Genomic DNA, 14,898 nt, shown 5'->3' on the forward strand with positions numbered 1-14,898 from the left:
GAGTGGAGTTAGACTAATCCTGCAATTTGGAGTCAAGCTCAGCCTAGATCAGCCAACACTCAGATTCATAAACAATAAATAATTGCTGTTTTAATCCATTGTTTTGAGACCATTTGCTCTGCAGCACCGTGGTAGCAGAAGATGATTGATACCCTTAGAAGGCCACAGTTGAGTCATTTCTGTATATACCTTGTGGCTCCTGCCCCCTTTACCTCTCCAATTTCTAGAGAATACATTTGGTCAAGAGAAATGAACTGAAAAAGCTCAAAAAGTTTTGAGCTTTGGGTGCAGAGATTAAGAACACAATCATTGCCTTGAAAGAACTCACAGTCTAGTAAGTAAATTGACAAATTTAATTAAATGTGATACATGCTTTGACAGATTGAGACCACACATAGAGGGGAGACTATGAGGGACCACATAGAGGGGCGCCTAAAAAACCTAGGGTTTAAGGGGACTTCAGGAAAGGCTTTTAGGAGCGGTGATGTCTAAGCTGAGTTTTTACAGTTGGGTAAGAAATAGGAATGCATGGAGAAATCAAAGATAACGAACCAGCAAGAGTTGCATATGCAGAGTCCCTCATGTAAAAGAAAATGTGCCATGATGATACACAGAAAAAACATTTCAGGCTTTGAGACCAGAAGGGTAGTGTGTTCACATACCGACTCTAACGCTTACTAACTGCACTCATTCGCATGCTACTTAGCTTCTTTAAGATTCAGTTTCCATAACTGTAAAATGGGGATAATTATGCATTCCTTGCAAAGTTGTGATTAGGTATAATACCAATGAAACAAATACAGAGGTAGCTAGTAACGAAAAGGAGAAAGAAAAAGAAGAAGAGAAAGAGGAGGAATTATTAGAGTAGATTTTCCCAGTGTGTTTCAGAGAAAGGAGGTGAATCCGTTCCAGACGCTATAAAATGGTTTCGGTCACAAACTCAACAGATTTTTCCTAGGAGGATGAACAACCAGCAAGCCTCATTCCCGGTACTGTCACTCCTCCAAGGATAAACACTCTGGCCTCCCAGATCCTTCAAGTTTCACTGGCCCACCCAGGCAGCCATTCAACCACCTTCTACCATGCTTCTCTTTGAGAGTGGCCCCAAGTCCAAGGTGATTGGGACCTTCAAAATTTCGGAGCATGGTCACGTGAGAGGGGATTTATATTGTTTATTCTAATTCAGGACGTCAGGATTTAAATCCTTACTGCTCACTCCTTCTCTACCTCCCCAGTCCCTCCCCTTCTCTCTGAACGTAGCTCTTACCATGCACACCATCCTCCTACTCTATCTTCTAGATACAAGGACCTTCCTTTGATTCTTCACAGACAACAACCTTTGTTCTGCCTCAGAGTCTTTGCCTTTGTTGTTCCCTCTGCTTAGAAATCTTTCTGCAGAGGTTGTTTTCTTTCTTTCTTTTAAAATGACCGACTCTTGGCCAAAACTCAGGTTCGAACTCCAGCATTTCTCCTAAGAAAAAAATTTTCCTGATGACTGATTTGCAGTGATATGTTTCAACGAGAACTTATATAAAATTATATATTTCTAATGTACATCTTTCTTTTGTTTTCCCCATTCTTATTCAACCTAATTGTAAACTCCATACTGTTCTGTAAACCTAAAGCTTATTAGATAAATGACTGGAAAATAATGTGTCCAGTAATGATTTCTTACACACAGACACACAGAGAACTAATAGACATAAAGTCTGGGGGTGCAGAGGCAGCTCAATAAAAGTCAAATTTATCTAAACCAAACTTCCCTTAAAATGGAATGGGGATATTCATGAAACTCTGAGGCAGAATGTGAAATGAAAGGTCAGGGGGTGGGCGGGGGTGAGAGATGAGACAGGAGATGTCCCAGGGGGTAAATCATGTAGACACTTGGCTGTCACATGAATATATCACATTTTATTGTTTAGATAATATAGAGCCTTTGAAGGGTATATTAATCAGGGTCCTTGTTTAAAAAATAAAATCAATCTAGCTATCTTAAGCAAGAGAAGAAATATTTATTATATTTCAGCACTCACAGAATCTCTGGGGGGATCCGATTTCCTGGGAATGACGCTACACAGCCATAAATACAGCAGCTCGGCACATCACAAGTCTTGTCTAGCAGAAACACCACTGCCATCACTGCCCATCCTGGGCAACTGGGACTCAGTAACTGGATGCTAGAAACATCACCACAGCTGTCTCAGAGTAGGAGATCAGGTGACTCATGTCAGCTTCCAGGTTTCAGAAAGTGCACCTGCTTTGCAGAATCTAGGAGCTACATGAAACCCTAGCTGCAAGGCTGTCCCAGAAATGTAGTTCTTATCTTGTCAGCCTCTCCAGCACAGAAAGATTTGTTAGGAGACCTTGGATGGGTGCTAAATGAACCAGCCCACTCTATCTTCTACCCGGACTTCCACTTCAGGAGCATGAGTCAGTCTAGAAGAGAATGTCAGACAACCTGGAGAGGATTCCAGAAAAGGAAAGTCTGCACTAGATGGGACTAGCTACTTTCTGAGTTACCTTCCAACATTGGGATTCTTTGACTATTTTGGGATCAGCTTCTTAAAGAGGATATAAGTCAGGAGAACAACATTATTTTTTATTGAACAACTACTATGCTCCCAATGCTGTGCTGAGTGTCTTGAGTGCATTGATTCATAAAATACTCTTCGATATTCCATGAGGTTTGTGATGAAGAAACCCCTCTCTTCTCCTCCATTCTCCCTCTGCCCTTCTCTCCACACATCTTCCCTCAGCTGGAACTGTCTGTCCCAATGGAGGAGAAGTTGAAAGTCAGAATACTTATTAATATATTAGGCTACATACTTTTCCAGAAACAGGGTTATTGTCTTTAATTGTCACCATCCCTCTCTCTCTTCCATTTTCTGCTCTGACAATGAATGGCTACCTAAAGGATGCTTCTTTATGCATGCTCTGGACATTTAAGTGGTCAGCAACTTGAGACAGTGTGTACTTCCTCAGGGCAGACCCAGCCATGTGTCTAACACTTCTGTGTATGTTGTATTCTCTTTGGAAGTGAAACTGCATGGGCGTCAAAGAGAAGGAAGGGAAGACAGGGTATCACTTAAACCTCAAGCCTCAACAATGTTCTACAATCCAGTTTTTACCCAAGATCCTCTCGTTTGCTGTAATAGGTATTTGTTCAGACACTAAGAGATCCTGTATTTCTGTGTATAACTCCCTCAGATGGGAGTTCCACAGAAAGTAAAAGTGAATGCTAGAACATGGGCCCCAAAATGTTACACAGAATCCCTAAAAGTAGGTATTTTATTTTATCATGCCAATGCCATTTTCTTGGTTGTGATATTGTCAGACACATAAAATGCCACCATTGAGGGAATTGAGGTGAGAGGTACATAGAACTTCTCTGTGCTATTTTTGCAATTTGAAGCTATAATTAGTTCAAAATGCCATCCTTTTTAAAAGATGGTATCAAAATCATCAGCAACAATGTTCTCAAAATCATTAGTCTCCTCCAGGGCAGGGAGGGCTCAGTCTTCAAAGATCCCAAGGCCCGTTTCTTACTTCTTGAGGGAAGAGGAGACCTTTTCATTACTTCCTGAGCAGATGCACCAAAAGAGTTGTTTTTAAATTAAAACAGGGTGGAAAGAAAGAAAGAAAGGGGAGGGGGAAGGGAGGAAGGGAAGGAGGGGAAAATAGATACTTTATGTCTACTTTCAGTTGTAGAAACAGAATCTAAGAGTAAATAACTTGCTCAAAAGTATATAGTTAGGAAGAAATTGTGTTTGGATTCAAACTTAGATATTCTGTTCCTTTTTTCACTCATTTGACATAGGAAGATATAGAATGCAAAGATGACTCTCCCTGTGCTTCCAGAAGGATGCTCTGATAATATTGTCCCTGACACTCAGGGAAGAATCAAGTCCAGCAAAGCCAACTGCACAGCTTCCAAGGGGACTGCTCATATCCAGGGAGCCTTTGATCCCTGAGAGCATCTGGACCAAAACATGACAAGCATTTTTCTCTGTCAGAGCTATTCCAGAGACCTGCTTACGAGCCACATTTTGCCAAGAATAAACCAGCGTGAACACCCATAGGTAGGAAATGTGAGTCCAGCGGCCACCTCCATAATTTGCGATTATGCCGTAACCTTGCAGACACTATTGTTCCACAGAGGGCTTTGACGTAGTGGAGAAGGAGAAAGTAGCCAAAGTAGGATGCGATATGAAGAAATGGAAAGAAATCCTTGCTCCGTTAAAAACTTAAACACCTTGTAATCAAGTCTCTTTTCTTTGATAAAATTTGCGCTGAGCATGTCTGTTCAAAGGGGAATATAGTGCATGGGTGGAAGATAGGGCTTACAGCTCTAGGAGATGTAAGTTAACATCTTATTTATAGGTAGATTGTCTTCTGATAGTTTCAGTATTTAAACACAGGAAGGAGGACCCTGATTCAGAGATTTTGGTTGGAAAATGTGAACAGAGGAGGAAAGTGGGGAGTTCAGTTACCACATAAAGAATGACAAGGTGAGTTAGGAATTTTGGATCCAAGCCTTCTTCCATCACAGAGTAGCTGTGAAACCTGGAACAAACCCCTTTTCAGTCTCTTTTATGCAACACCATCTTGGAACAGGTATGAAGATCAATAAAGTAATCTACATGAAAGTAATTTATGTAAGGTGAAAACTTCACATTTTGAGTACTTATTGAGTACACCTCTTGTATGTCAGGCAGTTTGCTATCATTTATGTGATGTCCCTTGAGCTCACCAGCTATTCTTATGCTCAGTGTCTTCTTGAGTACTCTTTCCTCTGTCTACAATGCTCTTCCTACTTAAATTTTTTCTTGCTTTCTCTTTTTATTTATTCAGTTCTTTTCCCAAAAGTCACCTTCTCTGAGACGTCTTTTCTGACTGTCAATAGAGAATTAGAGCCCCTGCCACTCTCTTTCTCATTTTCCAGCTTTATTTTGTTTCATATTTGTAATTAATAATTATTTTTTACAAATTTAATTTTACGAATAAGAAAACTGAAGTCTGTATGCATTTCCCTATGTAATAATATAGCTAACGTTACTGAGCACTAATTATGGGCCAAGCTCTAATACAGGTGATTTGAATATTATAACTCAACCTATATCTGGTTAATTTGCAAGTATATTCCCTCCTTTAAGGAGTTAAACTATTAAAGGGAGAAGTGAATCAAAGACCACTTATCTTTAGGGCATTCCCTAGTGGTCCAGTGATTAGGACTTTGGGCTTTCACTGCCGAGGGTGCGGGTTCAATCCCTGGTCAGGGAACAAAGATCCCGCAAGCTGCACAGCACAGCAAAAAAAAAAAAACTACTTGTTTTATAAATTTGGCTGAGGCTAACCACAATGGATGATGATGAGATAAGTTTATTTGTCTGACTTCCCCACTTGACTGTGCCTTGGTCACTGTTGTACCCTTGAACCTCTCATACTGCTTGGCATGTCATAACATTAACGCATGGCCATTGATTGAAGAAAAAGCTTCATTGAATGTAAATAATCTTGTGCCATGCCTAGAAGACAGTTGGTAAGTATCATCAGTTACATTATTATTGAGCACCTATCTGAACCCAGCATTGCATTCTTCACTTGCAGATGCATTATTTCATTTGAACCTGACACAACCTAATCAGTAGGCGCTGTGATCCATGTTTTACGTTTGTACATCCTGATACTGATAAGGGTTAAGTAACAAGCTGGCAAACATCCAAGTTATTTGAACCAGCTCTGTCTCTATGTCTAACTTTATTCCATTCTACATTCATTACTCCTTTGTGAAAACTCAGGTGCAAGCAGACTCTAAAGCTGTCTTTCACTGGCCCAAATGTCTTTGAATGGAGCATAATCCGTCAAAGAAAATCCATCTCACGTTTTCTTTCTTGGAAATGTCCTCAACATTCACTCGGCAGGAAACACTGAGTTTCTACACTGTGCCAGACAATGTGCTGGGTATTGAGGAAATCCAGAGGAATTAGACCAGTCCTCACCTTCCAGAGGCCCTCCACCTAAAGAGAGAGACCATTATGCAAACATAAATGTTGACGACGTGCGGTCCGAGCCTTTGGTGAGGATGTTCCAGGCAGGAGCGCAGTGCCGCACAGGAGATGTGACTGGTCCCCAGGCCCCTTCGCATCCAGTATTCTGTGGCTGCTCTTCCAGTCACCTAGTTCCCTCCCTCTATCTACTTTAGAAAAATTCATGACTTAATAATGCATGAGGGAACATTACCTTGAGGTATAATTATGCTTTCCCTCAAATGACCTATGCAATTACACCAGAGTGGTGAACAGCGATTGCAGAGAGAAGTTGGAACGAGTGCCCGGGAATATAATGCTACAAAATTATCCCCGTTTCAATTTTCCTTCGAATAACTACATAAAAATTACATTTGCTTCCATCACAGAGACGTGCAGTAAAAAAAGAAAAAGACCCATTAGATTATCCGCTCTCATCTCCTCCTAGGAAGTTTGTTTGTTTGTTTTTTTAAACTACAATAGGCTTTCTAAGGACTTTAGGCTGTTCAACTATTCCAAGATAATAGGGATAATGAGGAGGGAGGAAAGGCACCTCACCGCACAGTGTTTATACTTTATAAATCTGCACATTGGTACCGGGTGGGACGGGGGGGGGTGGGGGGTGGGGGGAGGGACACCATCATGGCCAGAGTATAGGTGGACAGAGCTCAAAGGAAAGGTGGGAAACTGAGCCAGGAGACCCAAGGCAAGGCTGGGATTATAAAATTAGAGCCAGTGTTAGAGTTCAAATAAATAATCACAGCTGGATAAAAGAGAGGGGCTAGTTAGTGGTCATGCAGGCGGTTTCAGACCTGGGAACCAGAGGTTTGAGACAGCATGTTTGATATAAACATTGATATGGAAATGATATTAATGTAGATTATTATGCACATATAAATATTTTATAATATTTCAATCATACTGTGAAGTGTTCTGATTCTGTTCCCTTAATATTAAATCCTTACCTTAATCAGGATTGTTAAAAAAACCTCAAAACAATTTCCTTAATGTCTTAATCATTTTTTTTAATTAAAAAAAAATTTTTATTGAAATATAGCTGATTTACATTATTATATTAGTTTTAGGTGTACAATATAGTACGTCAATAATTTTTATAGATTATACTCCATTTAAAGTTAGTATAAAATATTGGCTATATTCCCTGGGCTGTACAATATATCCTTGTATCTTACATATTTTATACCTAGTAATTTGTACCTCTTAATCCCCCCCACTAACTGCCCCCCCCATCCTTGACAACACTTGATATTATCAGGCTTTTTAAGTTGTATCCATGTTAGTGTCTGTGTAGTGGAGGTATCATTGTGGTTTTAACTTGCATTTCTGTAATAAATAATGATAATGAGTATTGTTTACTGTGCTATACATGTTTTAAATCCTTTACCTATTTATTTAATTCATTTAATTTTATAAATAAAATATTTGTAAATATTTTGTTTATTTATGAATAAAACTAATTATAAGTAAATATTAGCCTTCACATTATGAATTATAAAAGTTTTCAATGTGTTTTAAATATCAATTCTCTCCGATATATCCATTGTGAATATTTTCTCTTAGTTTAGGTTTTATCTTTTAATTTTATTAAACATGTATTTTAAATATCAGATGTTTTTAAGTTTGATGAAGTCAAAAGTGCCTGTTTTTCTTTTATAGTTTTTGTTTTTTGTGTCATATTTAGAAATATTTGTCTAACCAGATGATCATAGAGATTTCCTCCTATATTTTCCTCTAGAAGTCTTACACTTTTAGCAATTACCTGTGGATTTTTGACCTGTTTTAAGTTATTTTTGTATACAGTTTGTGGCAAGGAGTGGTTTTAGGTTTTTCTTTATGAATATAAAATAGTTCCATCACCATTTAATGAAAGGAGAAATACAGAAAATGAATACCAAATAAAGTCCAGAATGACTAGAGTGAGAAGAAGAGCTATTAACTTACAAAAGTTGTTAATATTCTTCTGCCGGCACTGCAGTGATTCATGCTTATTTCATCTCCAAATGTTTTCAGAATGAGGGACTAAGGACCTACACAAAGAAGAGAGGGCGAGAGAGACAGAGACAGAGATGGCGGGGTGGAGGGGGGAGCTGAAAATGTAAAATGTCATCATTTCATCCTTTGAGTTCATTGTTGAGTAAGTTGACACACGCGAGTAAATAAATCTCAGTTAACTGTAGTCTACTTGTGTCGAATTTAGTATCTAAAGATGTTATTATTCAAACTTGACTATCTTTACCTCTATCAATGCTTTATCACTTTAAGTCTACTTTGTATAATAGTAATCTGGATTAGCAGGATGCTTTTTATTATACCTCTTCCCTGGTTTGGCAAGAACAGATGACTGTCCCTCATTATCCTTTGCCCAAAGTAATTGAATCATCAATAAAGACTGTATTCCTCACCAGACATAAGGGAACATAAGCCGTTTAAGCAGAAGTGTCCTAAGGTAGCTTCTGAGAACTGCCTGTTAAACAAAGCGGTTGTGTGGTATTGCCCCCTTTCTACCCTCCTTCTTCTATGCTTCTACTGTGGGTGTGTTAGTTTGGACTCCATCTCATGCCTGGATAACAAGGTTTCTCACCTAAGAGGTTGCAAAAGGGAATAAGGAAGTTATTTTTGGTCCCAGAGGAATTTTAAGCCACCATAAAAACTCCAACCACCCAACAATGCGTTAATTTATGTGAGATTGAGATAAAGTTTTATTTTATATAAGCCACTGTCACATGAGATTTCTGTTAGTTGCATATGAACACAGTTCTAACCTGGTGTATATTTTCAATCCATTTACTTTCAACCTGTTTCTATTCTTTTGTTTTAGATATATCTGTTAGAGCAATATATAGCTGAATTTTTTTTCATCCAATCTGCCAAGATTTTAACTCTTTCTAATCTCTTTTAACTAGACAATCAGACCATTCATATTAATTGTGCTTACTGATATATTTGAATTTATTTCTAACATCTTAATTATTGTTTTCTATTTGATTTTTATTATGAAAGTGCTTTAAATTTTCCTTTCTTTTTGGATTCTTTTATACTGATTTTTTTCTCGTTGAAATTTTAATTTCTCTACTAATTTTGAATGTGTATAACATAATATATTTGTATCATTTTGTTGATGACTCTAAAAATTTAACTTGTACCTTTAAATTAAGAATCTAAATTTAAGCAACATCTTTACTATTCTCCTAGAAAATGTATGTATTTTAAGACTAAATGCAATTCACCTCCTTACAAAGCAAATATTAACCTTGCCTCAGATCAAATTTCTTTCTTGATTTTTACAACACTCCGTATTGAGCATTATTGTCATTACTTTGAATAGTCAGTGCATGAGTAGTTGTATTCAAATGTTTAACATTTTGTTTGTTCACCATCCATTCCTTTTTAAAATAGCTTTATGAGATATAATTCATGAACCATACACTTCACCCATGTAAGTGTACAGTTCACTGGTTTTTAATATATTCACAGAGCTGTGCAACCACTACCAAAATTTAATTTTAGGACAGATTCTTCATCCCCAAAAGAAGCCATGAATCTGTTAGAAATCATTTCACATTTACCACATTCACTACCCAAACCTAGCCAACCACTAATTTACTTTACGTCTCTATAAATGTGTCTGTTCTTAACATTACACCTGAGTGGAATCATGCAATATGTCATCTTTTAGTACTAGTTTCTTTCACTAATCCTAATGTTGATTGTTTCTCTCCCTACATCATCAATTTTTCTCTCCACTCAGTTATTTCTCATCAATATACAAATATGCCAGAATGTCTCCCATGTAAAAAGTAATAGTACATTGAGTCCATATCCCTAGACACTTCTGCCATATTTTTCTGCTCTTCTTTGAAGCAAAATTTCTCACATAAATTTTCTCCTCCCACTCATCTCTCATTCTGTCCTGTTGTCACACCATTTTCCCCTCCACCACTATTCTAACTCATTCTCATCAAAGGCATCAATAAATTCCACTTTTTTACATATATTTGGAAAAACGTCTACCTCCATGAGCCTCCAGGTGACTTATTTTTGTCAATTATTCCTCAATTTTTGTAACACTTTTTTTCATTTCTGGAATTATTCTGGTTCATCTCCACATTTTGGGATATTTTCATATGGAAAATTTTCCATAAGCAACACTGACCCTTCAGATCAAAATCCCACATGACTGGCACCCAGCAAAGAACTAGATCTTAATAAATAATATATTTTCCCAGTCTGAGTTCTGAACCGATTTGAGTGAATATAAAAGATTAAATGGATGAAACTTTCTTAGTGCATTTGGAATCTTTACCGATTAGTTTACAACAAGGCTGAGACAAATTGAGAGAACATGATTTCTACGAATAGACAAGCTCACAAGGAAGGGTAACAAAAAGAATAAAACCACACGTGCCCTCTCCCAAAATTGTGAATCATGTAACTCACGCCATTTCCTCAACATTCTACCCAGAAAGGAGTCAGTGAGCGATGGAAGGAACACAGAACTGTTATACTAATGGATGGTCCCTACATGAGAGGAAACATCATAAATGACAGACAAACCTCCCATTCTTCCAATATGAGCAGTTCTTAAACTTGAATGTTAGCATCAGATAAAACTTCCGTGAATCTTTTAAGTATATTTTTAAAAATACCTTCTATCTGGTGCTAATTGGAAATAAGCTATATACTTTTTTTTCAAGAGAAGCAGAATATAACCCACAAAGTGACATTTTAAACATTTCTAGCAGTTTGGTGGCAGTCATTATAAAAGTCAGATAATCCCCTGCCTTTTTCTTAAATGAAGTTCCTTTTATACAATTTATGATTTCTAGTTGTGGACTTTTCTGCCTAAAGAAGATCGTTTAACACTTCTTGTAAGGCTGGTTTAGTTGTGAAGAATTCCTTTAGTTTTTGCTTTCCTGGGAAATCTTTATCTCTCCTTCAATTATGAATGATAACCTTACTAGATAGAGTATTCTAGGTTGTAGGTATTAATGCATCTTGGTGTGGATCTCTTCAGGGTTCATCTTATTTGGGATTCTCTGTGCTTCCTGGACCTAGATGTCTGTTTCCTTCCCCAGGTTAGGGGGATTTTCAGCCATTATTTTTTCAAGTAAGTTTTCTGTCCCTTTCTTTCTCTCTTCTTCTGGGACCCCTGTAATGTGAAAGCTAGTATTCTTGATGTTGTCCCAGAAGTCCTTTAAGCTCTCCTCATTTTTAAAAATTCTACCTTTTGCTGTTCAGATTGGGTGATTTCCACTATTCTCTCTTCCAGATCACTTATTAGTTCTTCTGTATCATCTAATTTGCTATTGATTCCCCCTAATGTGTGTGTGTGTGTGTGTGTAATTTCATTTATTGTATTCTTCCACTCTGATTGGCTCTTTCTTATATTTTCCAAGTCTTTGTTGAAGTTCTCACTGTATTCCTCCAGGCTTCTCCTGAGTTTGGTGATCATCCTTTTGACCATTTTCCTGACCTCTTTATCAGGCAAATTACTTATCTCCATTTCATTAGATTTTTTTTCTGGGATTTTATTTTGTTCTTTCATTTGGAACGTATTTCTCTGTATCCTCTTTTTTTTTTGACCTTCAGTTTTTGTTTCTATGAATTAGATGAAACAGCTACCCCTCCTGGTCTTGGAGGAGTGACCTTGTGTGGGAGCATCTTCTGTGTCAACTGTTCTGGTGGTTCTGGCGGGCTGGCTGGAGCTGGAGTGGGCATGAGCTGGGGGAAGTGCAGCTATAAAATAAATAAGTCATGGGGATGTAATGTACACATACGGAACATAGTCAATAATATTGTAACAACTTTGTATAGTAATGGATGGTAACTGGGTTTATTGTGGAGTTCGTTTCATGATATGTAAAAATATCAAATCACTGTGTCATATACCTGAAACTGAAATAATATTGTATGTTAATTATAACTAAATAAAAAAAGAAGTTCCTGAGCAAAGTATACCACTTGCATAATGACATACGATCATGCACACATCAGTCATCACATGCTGCTGTAATATGCTCCCAGGATGGACTTCAGCTTATATAATCTGTCGCTAACTGATTCCATGTTATTTTGCCTTTACCTTTACATAGCACCATCAGGATTTCCACTATGATTTATTACTATCATCTCTAAATTTACAGTTGACAGTCTTGAACTCAAACAAATACAGCTTATTTTAGTTACCTATGTGATAAGACCTCTGCTCATAATGGCGTTAGGTTTAAATGTATAATAATAATGGGTAGTGAATTTGAGACAGAAGGATTGGGCATCAAACTTGTGACATCCTTTATGTAATCTTTTTTTTTTTTTTTTAAGATGTTAGCTATGAGTTTTTCTTTTTTTTTTTAAATTAATTAATTTATTTATTTTTGGCTGTGTTGGGTCTTCGTTTCTGTGCGAGGGCTTTCTCTAGTTGCGGCAAGCGGGGGCCACTCTTCATCGCGGTGTGCGGGCCTCTCACTATCGTGGCCTCTCTTGTTGCGGAGCACAGGCTCCAGACATGCAGGCTCAGTAGTTGTGGCTCACGGGCCTAGTTGCTCCGCGGCATGTGGGATCTTCCCAGACCAGGGCTCGAACCCGTGTCCCCTGCATTAGCAGGCAGAGTCTCAACCACTGCGCCACCAGGGAAACCCCATCCTTTATATAATCTCTTAAGAAACATCCCCCTCACTTTCACTCTTGTCTGTTTGTTGTTCTCATAGCTCTTCCAGAATTTTAAGATGTTTATTTAATAGTAGCCACATTTATTTAGCATTTACTGGGTGGTAAACGCTGTTCTGGGAACTTAACATAGATTGTTTGACTTAGTTGTCACAAGAATCTATGGGGTAGCTACAATATTATCTCCATTTTCCTAATGAGCAAACTAAATTCAGAAAAGACAACTGACTTGCCCAGCATCACACTTCTGATAATCAACAGCAGCAGGGCTTGTACTCATCATTCTAACCCTTCCTTTTACTGCCTTTCTAAGTCTAAGGGACTTGCAGACAACTACAGGGCTACTCTGAGGGGGTAGCTGAGAATATAGTGAAAGATGCCATTGTCTATAACCCAACAGAAATCTCCTTATTTCAATAGGTTATAGAATAAAATGGTGAGATGGACCCAGCCTCAGAGATAACAAATTTACCAATATTTCTTATGTGATATCTGGTTGGTTGGTTGGTTGGTTGCTATTTCCATAGGTCAATGATAGAGGTTTAGAAATGTCTTGGTTTAATTAGCACAATGAGATTCAAATGTTTATTAGCTAGGACAAAAATGGAAACTTCATTTTTTTCTAAAAATGGTGTTTACCACATTGGTATTTTAGTCTTGATAATTCAAAAACCAATATTGCTAATGGCTAGACATTGTGCTCCAGCATTGCTCCAAATATGGCTAGGTTAACATGTGCCATGGAAATAAAAACAAATATTTTTAGTGCTTCTAAGCGCTCTTCTAATTGCTTTACAGGGAATACCTTATTTAATCCTCTTCACGGTTTATTGAGGAAGGTAGTATTATTAACCACATTTCATAGATAAATATAGTATGCTCTAGGGAGATTATACTTGTTCACTCCAGTAAGATGGCATTTGCTGATGATTGTATTCAAATTCAGGATGCTGGACTCCCAGTCTTGTGTACATAATCACCTTATAAGACCGCTTCTCAATATGTGTATGTGCATTCACGTGTGTTTGTGTGTGTGTGTGTGTAACAGTCTGATGAAATTATAAGCATTTAGATTCAAACGACATGCTTTTTGAGTTAAAAAGAAAAAGACCTATGATTAAAATTGTGTAATCTTACCTATATTTCTTAACCTCTATGGTTTTGTTTTTCTACCTGTAAATGAGAATAATTAATTATTTTATGCTTTATAGGTTTTTTCAAGTGCCTACTATGATTAAGAAACTTTAAAAAATTTTTTTTAAGAAACCTAAACTGTTTAAATTAGAGTTTTGCAACCTCAACACTACTGGCATTTTGAGCTGGTTAATTCTTTGTTGTGGGAATGCCCTGTGCATAGTAGGATGTTCAGCAGCTTCCCTGGGTTCTACCCACCAGATGCCAGTAGCGCATCTCCAGTTGTGGCAAAAAAAAAAAAAAAAAAATGTCTCCAGACATTGTCAAATGTCCCCTGGAGAGCAAAATTACCCAAGCTGAGAGTTGACTTAAGGAGTAGAGTAGATAATTTTGAAATTCTCAGTATATTTTGTCTCTGTTTATCAATGTTTTTAAATCCTTGTTTCTTCAGCTTCATTTATTTAACTTTGATGCCTTCCTTCTATAAAATTATGGTCTTTCATGTCTCAGGAAAAGATTGGGAGAAATCTACCTAGACAAAGAAGTCTATAGAATATAAAATGGGAAAATATGACATAAGGGGAGTCACTGTCAGACAAGAAGGGAGAGAAGAATCGTTGCAGAAAGAGGGGGAAATGAGAAAAGGGGTAGAAAGGGATAAGAGACCAAAGACAGGACTGCTCTGGTTCTTTACTTCAAGTGTTGAAACAATTGAAGTCAAACAAAACATTTTTAGAGAATCCTGGTGCAGAAAAGCTTATTTTGCTTTCCAGGTTATAACCTGGGAAAGTGATAGGCCCCTTACAGATCCCCTACGTTCCTGATGGTTCAAGAGCAAAGTGCTGCTTCCTGGGCAAAAGATCAGAAGTGGTTAAGGGAAGAGTTTGGTACAGAGGCCTTAATTTTCCTATAGATGCACTTGGTGTCTAGGGAAACCAGGTGTTCCAGCATTTTCCAGCAGGACATAAAATTGCCGAGAGAATCCACGGATCACAGAGGGGCCTAAGATCATATGGGGAGGTTGCAGAGATAGAGTGGGGAGCGTGGGGTT

The sequence above is a fragment of the Balaenoptera borealis genome, assembly GCF_965194805.1.
Source record: "Balaenoptera borealis genome assembly, chromosome: 17".
Lineage (NCBI taxonomy): Eukaryota > Metazoa > Chordata > Mammalia > Artiodactyla > Balaenopteridae > Balaenoptera > Balaenoptera borealis.